Source organism: Dryobates pubescens, chromosome 26, assembly GCF_014839835.1.
Source record: "Dryobates pubescens isolate bDryPub1 chromosome 26, bDryPub1.pri, whole genome shotgun sequence".
Classification (NCBI taxonomy): Eukaryota; Metazoa; Chordata; class Aves; order Piciformes; family Picidae; genus Dryobates; species Dryobates pubescens.
In genome coordinates this window covers 7,076,020-7,090,373 of record NC_071637.1, presented here as the reverse complement: position 1 = coordinate 7,090,373, position 14,354 = coordinate 7,076,020, and the positions used below count along the sequence as shown (strand labels likewise).

The following is a 14,354-nucleotide window of genomic DNA, read 5'->3' as shown; positions in this document are numbered from 1 at the left end:
AGCTCAGTTGCCCTTATCTGCTTACGACCCACATATCAATTTATGTATTGAAAATAAACTTTACAGCCAAGCAAATACATTTCACACACAGAGGCACACACACACAGATCACCTACAGATTCTGCTAGGGCAGCAGAGCTTTATTCTTTCATAGTTTATGAGTGAAATGGAGAAATCACTGCTCCAAACACCAGCAGAGCTATTAGTAGCAACACAGCTCCATTAGTGCTCCGTAAGCTTCAAATTCTGAACCTGTGAATGGACTTCCAAATGTAAGAGGAGCAGCAGTGAGTCAGAGCGAAGTTTTTAGATAGTTACTGACAAACAAACCTAAGAGGAGACCCTAGGTTAATGCATTCATGGTCACAGAGATTGATTTATTTCTTTAGCAATTAAAGAAGAAGAAAGAAGCTGCTGGGAAACAACAGATCCACCAACAACCTACCATCTGGAGTATTTTTACTTTGAAAAACGATTGTAAACATGTCAGGCTTATCATGCTATGATTTGGACAACTTGTTTTTTCACCAAACACTAGTTCAGAAGACCTACATGTAGCTTACACTCACAACAAATTCTGCAGCTGACTACTAAATTCACAGAAGTTACACACTGGGTGTATTGGAACTGTGAAAATGGTATTAGGACGTCTAGCAAAAGGAATTCAAGAAGTTGTAAGACAAAGACTGGAGTTAAGACTCCAGGGCAGTAATTTTACAATCACTAAGTTTCATTCCCAAGGAGCATCACTAGAAACACTGACAATTTTCAAACAATACAACAATAATTGCCTGGAAAAGACCATAAAGTCTTGCAGAGCAATAAAATAAAGAGGCTAATTCTCCTTTCCTGCTGAAGTGCAAAGCTCTTCAAAGCAGCTGCAGTGAAACAGTTTCTGATCCACACGTGTGGAGAAAACTGCACCAAAAGTTTTTATTTTTGAAGTCATTATCACCAAGCTGGAAGGGAAGTCTGAACTCCTCTTAAGAGAACTGCCCACAAGCACTGTGCTGTTAAACTGGGCCCTGTCCTTAATTTACTTGCAGTCACCTGTTGTTTGGGAAGAGAATCTCAGCTCCAAAACACACGCTGAAGTAGTTTTCTGGTCATGCAATGCAAAGAACAGAACACCAACCCCTAGCAATTCTTTTTCCCCCAGGAAGGGAAGCCTCTGAGAAGGATATTATGAGTTCACTTTCTATATTTATGGCAGAGTACCAGAGAACCTCACAGCACTACAGCTCAGACTGCTCCCTGCCCAGCTCTCTCCATGAAGAGTTACAGCCCCCAGTACTCAGCCTGAAAAGGCTTCTTCAGACACCTCTGGTTAGAACAATATTCAGGACAGACAACTCAGCTGTTATTCACAAAAATCTGTGAGGTCACATCCTACTGCCTGCAACAATAAGGGTTTGGAAACTGATCCAGTTTTGAATAAACTTCAGCTGTGCACATTCAACAACCAGACCAAAAAACTGCTGCAGGCACATCCGTAGCTGATAACCTGCTTATTGTCAGCACAGAGACCAATTGCCCAGCTCCTTTGGCTGCCTGGCTGCTCAGTGACATCTAAAGGGACTAGTAAGGACCCAGGGAAGTGGCTGAAGCACTCCTTCCTGAAACTTACCACATGCCCTCCTCCAGCCTTTCAATTAAGTGGAGGAGTACAGCCCTCAGGTCCCTTCTGGGAATACAGAAGACTTCCAGCCTCACAGGAACCCAAGTACTAAGAGTTTAGGCACAGCACTCTTCATGCATCTGTGAGATGGTAACGATTCCAAATGCCCTTCCTTCCAAAATGCTTTGCAATGACAAGTGTAGCCATGACTTGATGACCAGGATTACCATACCTGGCCTGTGGAGCCATTAATTCATCAAGAAAGAAAAGATGCAGTTCATGAAGGTTTCAAAGGGTGGAGGAAGGAAGAGCTGCAATGCCTAACCAAAAGGCATTTTAAGGAATCAGTAAGCTAGATCTTCACTTGAAATAGAAATGTGAAACCTGCAGAATGCACTGCTGGTCAAGGCTTGTGCCCAAGACATTCACGTAGCTAAGTACCTGGCCATGACAGGCTTTTGCCACAGCTCTACAGAAATATGTTCTCAGGGAGAGAACTGAATTGCAATGAAGATAAAACTTCTCCAATGAATGTATCTGTACATGAGTATAATGCTAAGTGAATATAATGCTTGTTTCTACATAAATGGCTACATCATTTCTATGTAAATTGCTGCACCATCATGTTCAGTCTAGAGAAGAGTAGGCTGAGGGGAGACCTCATTGCTCTCTACAGCTACCTGAAGGGAGGCTGGAGCAAGAAGGGGGCAGCCTCTTCTCTTTGGACTAGAGGAAATGGATACAAGCTGCACCACGGGAGGTTTAAGCTAGATATTAGGAAATATTTCTTCACTGAAAGGGTTACCAAACACTGGAATGATCAGCCCAGGGCCACGGTGGAGTAACCATCCCTGGAGGTATTTAAGCAGTGTGTGGACCTGGCACTTAGGGACATGGTTTAGCGCTAACCCTCCAGTGCTGGGTTGGACTTGATGAGCTTGGAGGTCCCTTCCAACCAAATCTATTCTGTGTTTCGGTGATGTTTCTCTCTTCACCAACACAACCATTTCACATGGTTTCATATTCAGAGCAGAAGCTGAACCTACATCCTGTAAGCTATCACCAAGTCAACATTATTTTGGAGTTGATTGGGTTGAGTTCATTCGGAAGCAAAGCAGGCATTAAAATCATCTTGTGAATTGCTGCAATCCTGCTTCACAAACTTCTGACAATTTCAGACATTAGGCTGTTACAAGATCATACATGACCATTTCTATACAAATACACAGGATGTTTTCTTTTAAAAAAACAAAGCAGGGAACAGCCTGAGGAAAAGTGGAATTCTGTTTGCGTTTTCTCAGCTGCTTGTGAAGTTTAGGATACTGTAGTGGATGTGTCTAAAGTAGTTCACTAGGGTGTAAGAGGTCCCTTGTCCATCACTGCACATTTAATTACAGGCTATTTGGGGATTATAAAAGGGTTTACAGTGCCTGTACAAAGTAATGTGCCCTGCCCTATAACAGGCTGACAAAATCCCAACTATCCAAGAAAAAGCCCCATTAGCTAGAAAGCTGAGGCTAACAACTTCTAAAGGCTGTTACAGTGGACAAAGAAAGAGATGCCACAATTTCAGGTGATTTTCCCATGTACCTGGGGGTTTGCTGCTTCAAACTTTTCAAGTCAAATACCAGCACAAATAACTGACCCCTTACACAGCACTCGAGGCGTTGCTAGAACTTAAAATCACCCAAACATCGAAATGCAGGTGGCTTAACTTTACTCATACCATCTCATTCAGCAGCTGATCACGTAACTTGCTCCTTTCCCACTGCTCCACACTTAGGTTTTTGCCAACTCAGAGAGTAGTTATTTAAATTTTACTGAGATAGCATTGTGCTTGAACAGCATCCTCATGGCGCCGATGGCTGCCATCAAGCAATTCAGTGACCTGTGGACAGTAACCACCTTAGAAAGATGGATTTTCCCAGATGACAGAGCACTGTTCCTCACTCCAGTTTAGATTTTTGTTTCCTTTTGCCACATCCATGCCTGGAACATTCCCACAGATTTTGAACACAGGAAAATCCAAAGTTCAGAAGTCACTAAGGTAACCAAAAGACAAGCCAAGAAATGCACCAAGATGTGGACTTCCCAGTTCACTGGGCCAAAAAAGAAATGAAAAATCTTCCTGCATGAAAGAAAGAATGAAAGAACTTTCAGATGAAAGTTCTCTTGGGGACTTTTTTTTGTGTTCTAATTGTCAAAGGTGTTGCAGACAGAAGCCAGGGGATCAAACAAAACCCAGACACTTCCTGTGAATAATCATGTTTCCACCACCGCTTGTGGGTGCTTTAATATGATGCAAACAAAAGGTAAGAAACTTTAATGTTTTAAGCAAGTTTCCTGTACCTTTAAGGAGATCCAGAGAGTGAAGATTTGGATTTAGTTCTGAATAGGATATTTATGATGGAGAATTCCTAAAAGGAAAAACAGAGAATTAGCATTTTGCTTCCTAAAGCCACAAAAAGATCTTCTGCTGTACATGTCTCACCACTACACCGAGTTTGCCTCATATGTTTGGAGCCATGATTTTCCAAGCAGAACTTCCAAGAATCTTCTTTCCTTGCTGTTTCCCCAAACCTAAGTGTTTTTTCTCACTGAAACAGTGGAATGGTGCCATGGTTTAGTAGTCATGAGGTCTTGGGTGACAGGTTGGACTTGATGATCTTTGAAGTCTTTTCCAACCTTATTGGTTCTATGATTCTATCTCCCAATAGTGCTCTTTGCAGGGTTGTAAGAATCACTTGCAAATTTTCCTTCTGCAGCATAGTTTTCAGTTAACCTTCTTCCTAACAGCCCAAGAGATCAGCCACTGAAATTAGACTTAGACCTTAATTCACAAAGCCACAACAAACCCAAGCCACTAACCCTGGCAGCTATTAACTGCAAAAAATCTGATCTAAACATTACCTTTTGGTTACATTTCCAGGCACTCATAAATAGGCACATAAAAATCAACCCAGCTAAAACCATTTGAGAATAAAATGGTTTCAGAATTGCATGTGAAACCTGTCCCTGAGTGGACTGCTCTAAATGGAAAGCCAAATGTATTTTATTCTGCTTACAAATATAGCACAAACTGTTTAATCCTTCTTTTCCATGACTAAAGCCAACTGCACTCAGATGCTAGTGACATTACCACCAGCAGCAAAATGGGTTAAGATCTCAGTCTTGATGAAGGTGAGGACATAGATCAACAAGCTCTTGACTTCACTTCAGACAGGCATTTCAAAACCCTACAGCAAATCTTAGAACTATGACCAGTTATTGTGGAGCAGTCCCACAGAACAGATGAGCACACACAGACCCTGAAAAAGGCAGACACCAGGCCTGGTTTTTTTAACTGGAGAGTGAAGAGGGAGACAAGAGGATTACAGTCCTGTCAGTTCAACTTCTTCAAGTTCTTCTGGAGGCCTAATTACACAACTGTGCACCAAGGCAATGGATAATACTCCCAAGCAGGATCAAAACCAAGCTGTGTAACTGAACTTTCTCCAGTCTGCTCTGGTGGTCTAACCAGGCTCCAAAATTAATCATTTGATCTCAGCAGGAACAAGTGCAAGGTTCTGGGCAGACACAGAACAGAAAACTCACCAACATCAGCAGAGTGGGAGAAGAGCTACAACCAACATAATATCATCACCTAACACAAGCCATTCATTCAGAACAAGGCTGGCATTCCTGACTCTGCAGAGGGATGACTACAAGCCTCTCCCAGCCCAGCTTCCCAGGACTGCAGCACACTGTTGCACATCTCCATCCCTGATCAGAGGAAGACAATGGACTTATTGTTAACCAACAGGTCTGGTGAATTGGGGGATCTCACATGGGTCCTACTGCAGATTAGCTCTGAACTCTATAAACCACATGAAAATGCAAGAGAAACTAAACCATCCAAGGCTGTCAGGACCAGAACAAGGACAGGCATCCTGTTCTCTAGGATGTGTATGTTTGGAAGGCTGGAAGCTGTGGCATTCCCTCTGTGCTACTTATTAGAAATTGGCCCCAGTAAAACTTTCTTTGCATTCGTTCATCACCCACCAGTACCAGGCAGGGAGGAATGAGAAGAGAGTAGAATGAGACAGAGCAGATACCAGCTAAAACCATCAAGATTCATATTACAAGGACTTCTTGATATCATCAACTAAAAAATCATGTCACAAACAACATACAAGAAAGGTTTGAGCAATAGGAAATGAGGTTTTAAATGAAGCATTAATTTCTTTCTGGAAAGCAGATGCTTCATAACATAATGCATCTGAACAGATCCTGGCCCTTCAAGTCACAGAGCAAGGAAGATTAATTGCTCCTTTTCACCAACCAACTCAGTTCTCAAAGCAGGAAACTTCATTCACCCCTATTTCACAGATGGGCAACTGGAACACAAACCCCAAGTTCTACCCCTGCAAAAGGATGCAAGTGAGGGCTCTGCAGCACTGAAACAAATACACCAAATGTGGAATGCCTGTTTGCTCACTAGCCCCTTTGTCACCTGTATTTTTACACACCCATAGCTCTGTTGCCACTCAGTGCCAACCAATCCTCATCAGGGCAATGGCAGAGTGCTGCAGTGGTGCTTATCTGCCACGCAGCAGCAATCTGCTGAGCTGGTCTGACAGAGCAGACCAATCTCCAATCAGAATTTATGGTCACATCAAAGACAGCCCCACTGCTCACCAACACTTTCACCAGTTGCTTGCAGGCTGGGCAACATTACAGTGCATCCATCAGCAAGATAAAATATTGGTTAGAAAGGCTGTCTCTCTCTCTCCTCCCTTCTTGTAATGGGTTTTGAATAACTCAAATGTGGCAGCTGAGTCTCTCCTGTCCCACACTTGACCGCTGTGGAGCATGAAGAACACATTTCCACAGATTCTAGGAGGTTTGCTCAGATGGTTCATTTCCCAATATACCTGGGGGGAAAAAACCCCATCAGGGTGAACTTTGTAACTCGTAGCGCAGCATTCTAAAGCATCTGACTCCTGTGACAGTGTTTCAGAAAACATCTAACCATTTAAATTGGGAAGTTTAAATAGCTACTCACTACCAACTGAGATAAAAAGACTACAAATTGAACAGACTTGAGGCTGTTTACTCGAATTGTAAAGCACTAGCTGAACATTTTCTTCTTGGATAAATCTGTTTCTTTAATATTTGGGCAAGAGAAGAAACACCTCAAAGGCAGCATTCACTGAAGAAAAAGATGATGCTCTTTTTTGAGCATTAGTAAGATGGATTTTTTTCATGGGTGGAAAGGCTAAATATTAAGCAAATTGGTCTGGGAGCTAAGCTGTGGATTATTAATAAGAGAACAGGTGATGAAAAGCTAAAATTTGAAAGTAAAATCTGAGGGAAGAGAGGAAAGTAGCAGATGTACACAGAAACCAGACACTTCTAAAACATAATGCAAAATAACAAACGAGAAAGTGCTAAGCCAATCATGAATAAAGATAAATGCTTACTTCTAGCTGAATTAGTTAGTACTCTGACAAAATAGTTCGATTGTTTTTTCCCCCTGCAGTGGAACAGGTGAAAAAAGCCCAGGGACGCCGGTGGCATTTAACATGCTAATCAGTGGCCAGATCTCCTCTATTGTTTCAGCTGCATCTCCAAGAACTCTAATAAAACCATCAACCCCCTGGCAAGGATTCTGGACAAAGCAATGATACAAAAAAGAAAAGGAAAGTTCATGTGCCTTCAGAATAAAGTTGCTCTTCAGCAAGATCTGAAAGGCACAGAGCAGCTCTCAATTTTGCCCTGGCTGTGTACAGTTACATCACCCTACATTTATTTCAGTCTATAAATACTTCAATTTCGTTACCAAATACCCAATACTTTGATTGGCACTGAGAGTGCCAAAATGATTAATAAAGATTAAACAGAGAAAGAGTGGCTGCTAAAAATAATAACCACCAAAAACTGTATCTCAAGGGGAAGTTTTGAAATAGGATTTGGATCCAACACCAGAAAACAGAAAATACAGCAAACCCCTCATTGGCTCTTTGCACTCTCACCAAGCTGTGACAGGCATCCAGTAAATGAAAAATGTAAAGGGTTGAGTGTACAAACCCTTTGTAAAAGCTTGAACATACAAATTTGATGCATATCTGAGGTGATCAACAGACAGACCAGAGATCACTTTACCCTGCCACAGCTATAGCTACATTACTCCAAAATGGGTTTTGATGTTCATTAAGCATTAAAAAACCCCAAACATTCCTGCCAGTTTGAGCAAAGGAACGATGGAGTCCACTTGCATGTTCAACTTAAGAAAGATTTGATAACTAAGCCATTCCAAAAGCAAAGGACATCACTCAGGTATTTTATGTCACTGCTATATATACACCTAGCTCTCATTTACATTCCAAATGATGTTCCTCCCAGGTTTGCCTTGAACCTGCCAGAAAGGCTACGACAAAAACACACAAATAAATAATTGAGAAAAAGGCTCATGAACATTCCTAGCTATAGTATCACCTTGACAGACAACCCAAACAAATCAAACCATCTGGAACCTCTAGGACTGACTGAAACAGATTTAAAAGGAACTTGTTGCTGTTCCATCTCCTGAAAAATCTAGTGCTGGGCTCAAAAACAGCGAAAAGCAAGCCTGGTGCAGCAGTGGCTGCCAAACCCGGTGGGCAGTGAGGAGAAAGTATGATGATGGCAGTGTTCAGAAAGCAAGCTAATGCTGCTAATACCAGCTGTCTCGGTGTTTGCATTGTAATCTGTACGAGGAGAAGGCTGGGGGCGTCTCCTGCTGTTGTCACCAGATCTACACCTTTTATCAGAACAGTCAGACAAGTCTAGTTCAGTCTCGGGAGTTTTGCTACCAAGATCATGTGCCCCTGAGACTTCGCAGAAGTCTGTGACTGCTGTCACCCAATCTGGGCAATCTGGAGAAGAAGGATGGCTGCAGCCACCTTCTCCAAGAGGTTCAGAGAGCCTAAATTAGCCGTGCTACCACTAGCCCCTATTCCTGGGAAAGAATGGAACTACGACTGTCACTCTGTAAACGGAAACAGGGATTCGGGGCAGAGAAGGATTGCCAACATCACCTGCCTGAAGCCCTGTCTCACAGCGTTTAGAGATCCGAGCCCCGCCGCTGTCACCTCCCTCGCTAGGGCCGACCAAGTCACCTGCCGTACCCACCACTTGCCCTGGGGGTTGGGGGCGCCGCGGACGCTCGGGCAGGGAAGGACGGCAGGGGCCCGCGCGGCCCCAGCGGGGACGGCTCCACAGCTCGCCCGCCGTGACCTGCTCCACTCTCCCCGCACCAGGCTCTTTCCCTCGCTGGGCCCTCGCCAAGCGGTGGGGACAGAGCCGGGGTCTGCTCGCCCGGCCCGCCGCCGCCCCCCCGGCAGCCAGTCAAACCCCCGTAGGGGGCGAATGAGAAGCGGCGGGAGAAGGGGAACTGAAGCCGAGGGTAAAAGGGGGCCGGCTCCGCCCGCCGCAGGAGCTGTCCCCTCCCCACAGACCCGCCGGCACGACTCGGCGCGGCCCCCGCTAGGCCCCGCCACCCCCCGCCCCGCTGCCTCGGCACCGGGGGGAGCCCGGGCCGCCTCCCCCCTCACCTGGCTGCTTGGGCTGCGGCTCCCGGGCCGGCTGGTGGTGCGGGCCAGCGGGCGGCTCAGTCCATGGGCCGGGTCCCGGGGGGGGGGGCCGGGGGGCGACCGCGGCAGCGGAGGAAGCCGGCGGGCACAGGGCAAACACTAAAGAGAATGAGCGGGGCCAGCTCCGGCCGGGGAGGAAGTGACGGCACCGCGCCGGGAGGCGGGGCAGGCAGGTACCCAATCGGTAGTGGTCAGGCCCCAGAAGGTACCGCCCCCTTACGAGGTCTCAGCCAATAGGCGTGAGGGCTGGCCGGGAGCACCGCCTCCTTTGCGACTACTACAAGTCCCGTTGTGCCCCGCGACACAGCCGCAGCCCTCTCGGGGCCGGGGGAAACTACAGCTCCCAGCATGCCTCGCGCGGCTGGGCTGTCGAGCCCAGGCAAGATGGAGGCGCTGGAGGGAGGGGGTCAGGCCGCCGCCGCCCGCAGTTCTCTCCTACGGCATAGGGCCGCGCTCGGCCATCTTCCTCCGGGGCCTGGCGCCCTCCCGGTTCGGGACTTGGCTGCCCTGTTTTCTTCTGGGCGAGGGCGATCCGAGGACTGGCTCAGGGATAGCGGAGAGGTGGCGTGACTGACCGCACGCACGGCCGGGCCGCGGGCGACGGTGCCTGTGGGGGCGTATGCGAGGCCCCGCAGGAACGAAGCCCACCCGGGCACAGGCTGCAGGCCGCCGCTGGCAAGGCGGTCGCGTACGAGACTGCTACCGCGCGGCGACAGGCTGGAGAGGCTGCAGCGCCCGGCCAGCGGCTTCCACACTGTCCCCCGCCTGTACTGCCCACCCGTGTGGCAGGGAGCATCTCTAGGCACCATCCTCCCTCTGTGCACGTACTTGTTTCTCTTTGGGTGAATTGAAGACCCGTAGATTGTATACCTACTTTCCACTTCTGTCACTGCATTTTTGGGCAAAGAGAAATGTTGACTGAAAGCAAGGCAGAACTCCCTTGGGTCTTCCTGGGAAGCTGGATCTGCCCCTTTAGAGAAGGGAAATACGGCCGAGAGGAGATCTGAATTCAACACAGGTGCCTTCAGGCTGAACATCTGCATGAAGTTATTTTGTAATACAGAGTTAACAACGAGTGTCAGCTAGCACTGCTAGGGAAGGGTATAAAAAAAAAAAATCAATTTTCAAAACATGCAGGTGGGAAAAAAAATCATGCTGACCCTAAGAAGACAGACAAACTACATACATGCAAAATCAGTCACAGAATGGTAGGGGTTGGAAGGGACCTCTGGAGAACAGCTAGTCCAACCCCACTGCTAAAGCAGGGTCAGCCAGATCAAGTTGCCCAGGATCACATCCATGCAGCTTTTTAAAGTCTCCAGAGAAGGAAACTCCATAATCTTTCTAGGCAGCCTGTTCCAGTGCTCCAGTTTTTCCTGAAGTTCAAGTGAAATCTGTGTTCTAGTTTGAGCCTGTCCGATCACTGGGGACCACTGAAGAGAGCCCAGCCCCATTCTCTTGACCTCCACCCTTCAGATATTTATATGTATTGATAAAATCCCCTCTCAGTCTTCTCTTTGCATGGATGCTGTGCAGTTAAAAATCCCCAACCGGTGTGCACACAGCTGACATTACTGACCTCAGCTAGGGTGCACTTGAAGTTCTACATCTGAACCTAAAGAACATACATAAAAGGTGTCTAAGCTAAAACTGCATGTTCTATACACAGCTTTAAATTTGCCCTCTGCCTCTATCTCCTCGTTTCCCAAAGCCCCATCCCCAGCCGCTGCTAACCAACTGCCTTAACCACGGCTCTCAGTTACCTGGTGATTGTTTCTGCTGGACTCGTGAAATTACTACCTGGAGTGAATCCAAGTATGTTAGCTGAGTCAGAGCTAAGAGATGAATGTATTTATTTTGCATCATGAAAACAGAAATGCCAGCATGCCACTCCTGATGTCTGTGATTTCCAGTAATTTTAGGTTTATCACACAAACTGAGCCTTTCAATACCCTTTTGTTCAGATAGCTTTCACTCTCAAGAGCTACACTATGTTAACAGTAGCATGCAGCTGCCCAGTGAATTTCTGGCACAGCAGAAGTTTCCCTTCCTGGGTCACTGTAGCAACTGCAGTGTCCTACAAGATTTAAATAAATGCCATAATTTATTTGTTTTTCTTAAGTTAAATATCATTAAGTATTTTAAAGACACCACTTTTCCTAACCTGTATGTCTGAAAGCACTACAAATGCTGTTTATAACAGATCTGCACTAACAAAGCTGCCAGCAAAAATTCCAGTCCAGTATTAAACAGTCCCCAGTTGTACTACAACAGGTCAGTCCATTCTGCCAGAAAAAGATGCTGAGAGAACTTTATGGTTTAGAAATATTTTTATCTTTCTTAATAGGTAAAAATACATTTTGAGTCACAAGGTTGCATTTAAACCCTATGGCATCATTAAATTGCAAGTCAGTAATTTCTGCCATTGTCCAGCAAAACAAACCCAAAGTGGCACCCAGCCCACAACATTTACTAACCACAGACATGTAGCTGAACTCTACAGGAAATGCAAAAGCTTTCATATTGGTGGGGAGAATCACAACTACAACATTGCAGCCAAGAATGAGAAAGAAAACCCAGTACAGCTAAAGCTCCATATCTATTGCTGTATTTAATACTGATATGGATTCCAAAGATGCCATAAAGAAAATACATCATACACTTGAAATCGATCGACAAGAGAGCATTTAAAAGACATTTGCCATAGATAAGCATATAGATATAGATCCCATAGCACATTTAAACACCTATTCACATGTTCTTGTGGTCTGTTGCATAATAACATGTGCTGTCAGATGCTTTCATGATTCCAAGCCAGCAACAGTTACATTTCAGAAGGAAATGAAATTCCAACTACTGTGTGATCATCACCGCAAGGTTTAATGTTGTCTGTAACCGAAACAACATTTGTGCAGGGGTTTGCAGAACGTTAGGTGGAGACAGGGGATTGCAAAGCCAACTAATTCTTCTTCTGGTTTTTTTTTTGATTCCCCCAGGCTGAGTTCCATTAAAAATTCAGGGTTATGCTCTCTTCCTCCAGAAAATTATGAACGTCTGGGTAGGTGTAAAATCTGCGCGCCTGAGACACAAACGCATCCGCGGCCGGATTACACAGCTGAAGGTAATTCAAGCACCTACACACCGAAGTCAGACACTTTGCACGCCACCTCCAACACCCAACAGGTCTGGCCTTTCTTTGCTCCTCCACTGGGTGTATGGTTGCTAATTACTGAAAAACATGACAAAATGCTTTTCCACCCTTCTGCATACGCAGCCCCTCAAACGAGGACAGAGCTTCATTTTGAGCTCGTTAATTTGTACAACACTCGAAACCATCGTTTTCTTTCATGGAGGAGGAAGCAGGACTGCGATGGCAGTGTTTTCAGATATTCATGTAGAAATCTGATATTTGTTATTAATATATTTCCTTTGCAAAACACTTACTTTCAAAATACCCCTTACATCAGGCACAAAACCAGTGTGAATTTCTCTTCACAGCTTTTCAAACTGAGAACCTCTTACTAGGAAGCTAAATATATGAACTAGCTGTGCTAAAACACCTTTGTTCTGCCTCTCCGACATGTTACTCCTTTGTAACAAAATATCTCTTACTATTAGGATTTCTTTCTTTATAATTACACTATTTTCTTCTATTCTCATCCTGAATACAATACATTAAGTCCAGTATAAGCTTTGACTTCACAAGAATTAGAAAATTATTATTTTGAGAGAAAAATTTTTAAGCCTAGTCACTTTGTTGTCAACAGAAGTCACTGAGCCTTTCATGTACTAGCTGGTGCCTATTACTATAGCCCTTTTTCCCCAGGAACACCTCAAATTTGCTCTAAATGATATTAAAGGCAATAATTAATTGATTTAACTAAGGGTAGAAAGCTAAGGGAAAATAAAGCTTTTATCCTGCTTTCTGATGGCTGAGTAGATTTATAGCTGGATTTAAATTTTCACAGAGAAGTCATGCCTGGAGCACATCTTTGTCAGTTAACATCTGTGCAGTTTGAAAAGCCAGTGCCTGAAACAGTAGAAAATGTCTCTGTAATACTTCTGCTGAAGGCTGAAAGAACATGCCTGACTACTCACAGCTCGTTTGGGTTTTTTTGCTGATGGAATCCACCAAAGAGGTAACAGGTATTGGGAAACACTGTTGCTTCTGTGGAGAAAGGATCAAGCAGTTTTAAGACAAAAATTAAGGTTTGACAGGAGGAGCTTTGGGACAAGGGAAGTGCCCAGCTGTGCTGGAGCAGGGGGTACAGCTGTATCCACACACCTTCCATAGGCTGCTGTGTGTACAAGCCTGGCAGAGGCAGCTGTTTGCCAGGTGAGACAACTGACCACCAAAAACATCTGCACTGCTACAGGCAAGCTGTGTTTATTATCCTAGCTAGTGCAAGTGTACAGATGCTCTGCCCCAAATTCCTTCCAAAGCTTTGGCAAAATGTTTTGCAGTGATTTGCCAGCATTTTAGCAGCAATTTTGACAGCTTGAAGCAGTCTTGAGACTGATAAAGGGAAGCTGACAGAAAAATAACCCTTTTCTGTACAAGTACAAGAGAACTCGAGAAAGGGTGAGGAACTGTTAACAGAAAGATTGCTGTGACCAGCTTTGAGCTGGAATCTCACATGGTGCCTTGTGGCTAACTCGTGCTGCTGACAGTACAAAGACATGCTGACAGCTTTAACCTGGCCTGCTCCTTCTTGGCACTACTGCAGCTCTCAAGAAGGCTGTTCTTGTGGAGAGGTCAAGGAATGAGTACGGCAGTACCTGCAACAATCGAAGCGGCACAGCCTGATGGAAGGTACATTCAAGCAACATAGATTGAGAGCCTGAAGAAAATCAAGTTTTCTGAAAGCAGAGGTCAGCTGAGAGAAAGAATGTGCTCTGGCCCCATCAGAGAATTCCTAGTCTGGCTGACTGAGAGGAAGACTCTTATCTTAACACGTATTTATGTGAAGAAATAGAGGAACAGAACTTGGCTTTCGTGTGCACTGCCAGCGTTGCAGGCATGCTGGTAGCGTCCTGGCCCATTCACAACCCAAGAGAGCAAGAATGTGCTCTGGTCTTGAGGGTGGTGGTGATTTGTTCTTTTTCCTTAAACCAGTAAGAAC

General features: G+C 45.1%; 1 protein-coding gene across 5 annotated transcripts in view; it reads right to left on the bottom strand.

Annotated features, from left to right (window-relative positions):
• Positions 1-9,305, bottom strand: part of STAU1 (staufen double-stranded RNA binding protein 1) — a 33,959-nt gene extending 24,654 nt beyond the window's left edge. For 2 of the 5 annotated variants that reach the window (XM_054173425.1, XM_054173428.1), the window contains exons 1-2: positions 9,193-9,305; positions 3,968-4,035 (exon numbers count right to left, since the gene is read on the bottom strand). The gene's annotated coding sequence lies outside the window, so the exon portion shown is untranslated. The remainder of the gene's footprint in view (positions 1-3,967; positions 4,036-9,192) is intronic. The other 3 variants (XM_054173427.1, XM_054173430.1, XM_054173426.1) reach the window with 2 other exon arrangements.
• Positions 9,306-14,354: the final 5,049 nt, after the last annotated feature.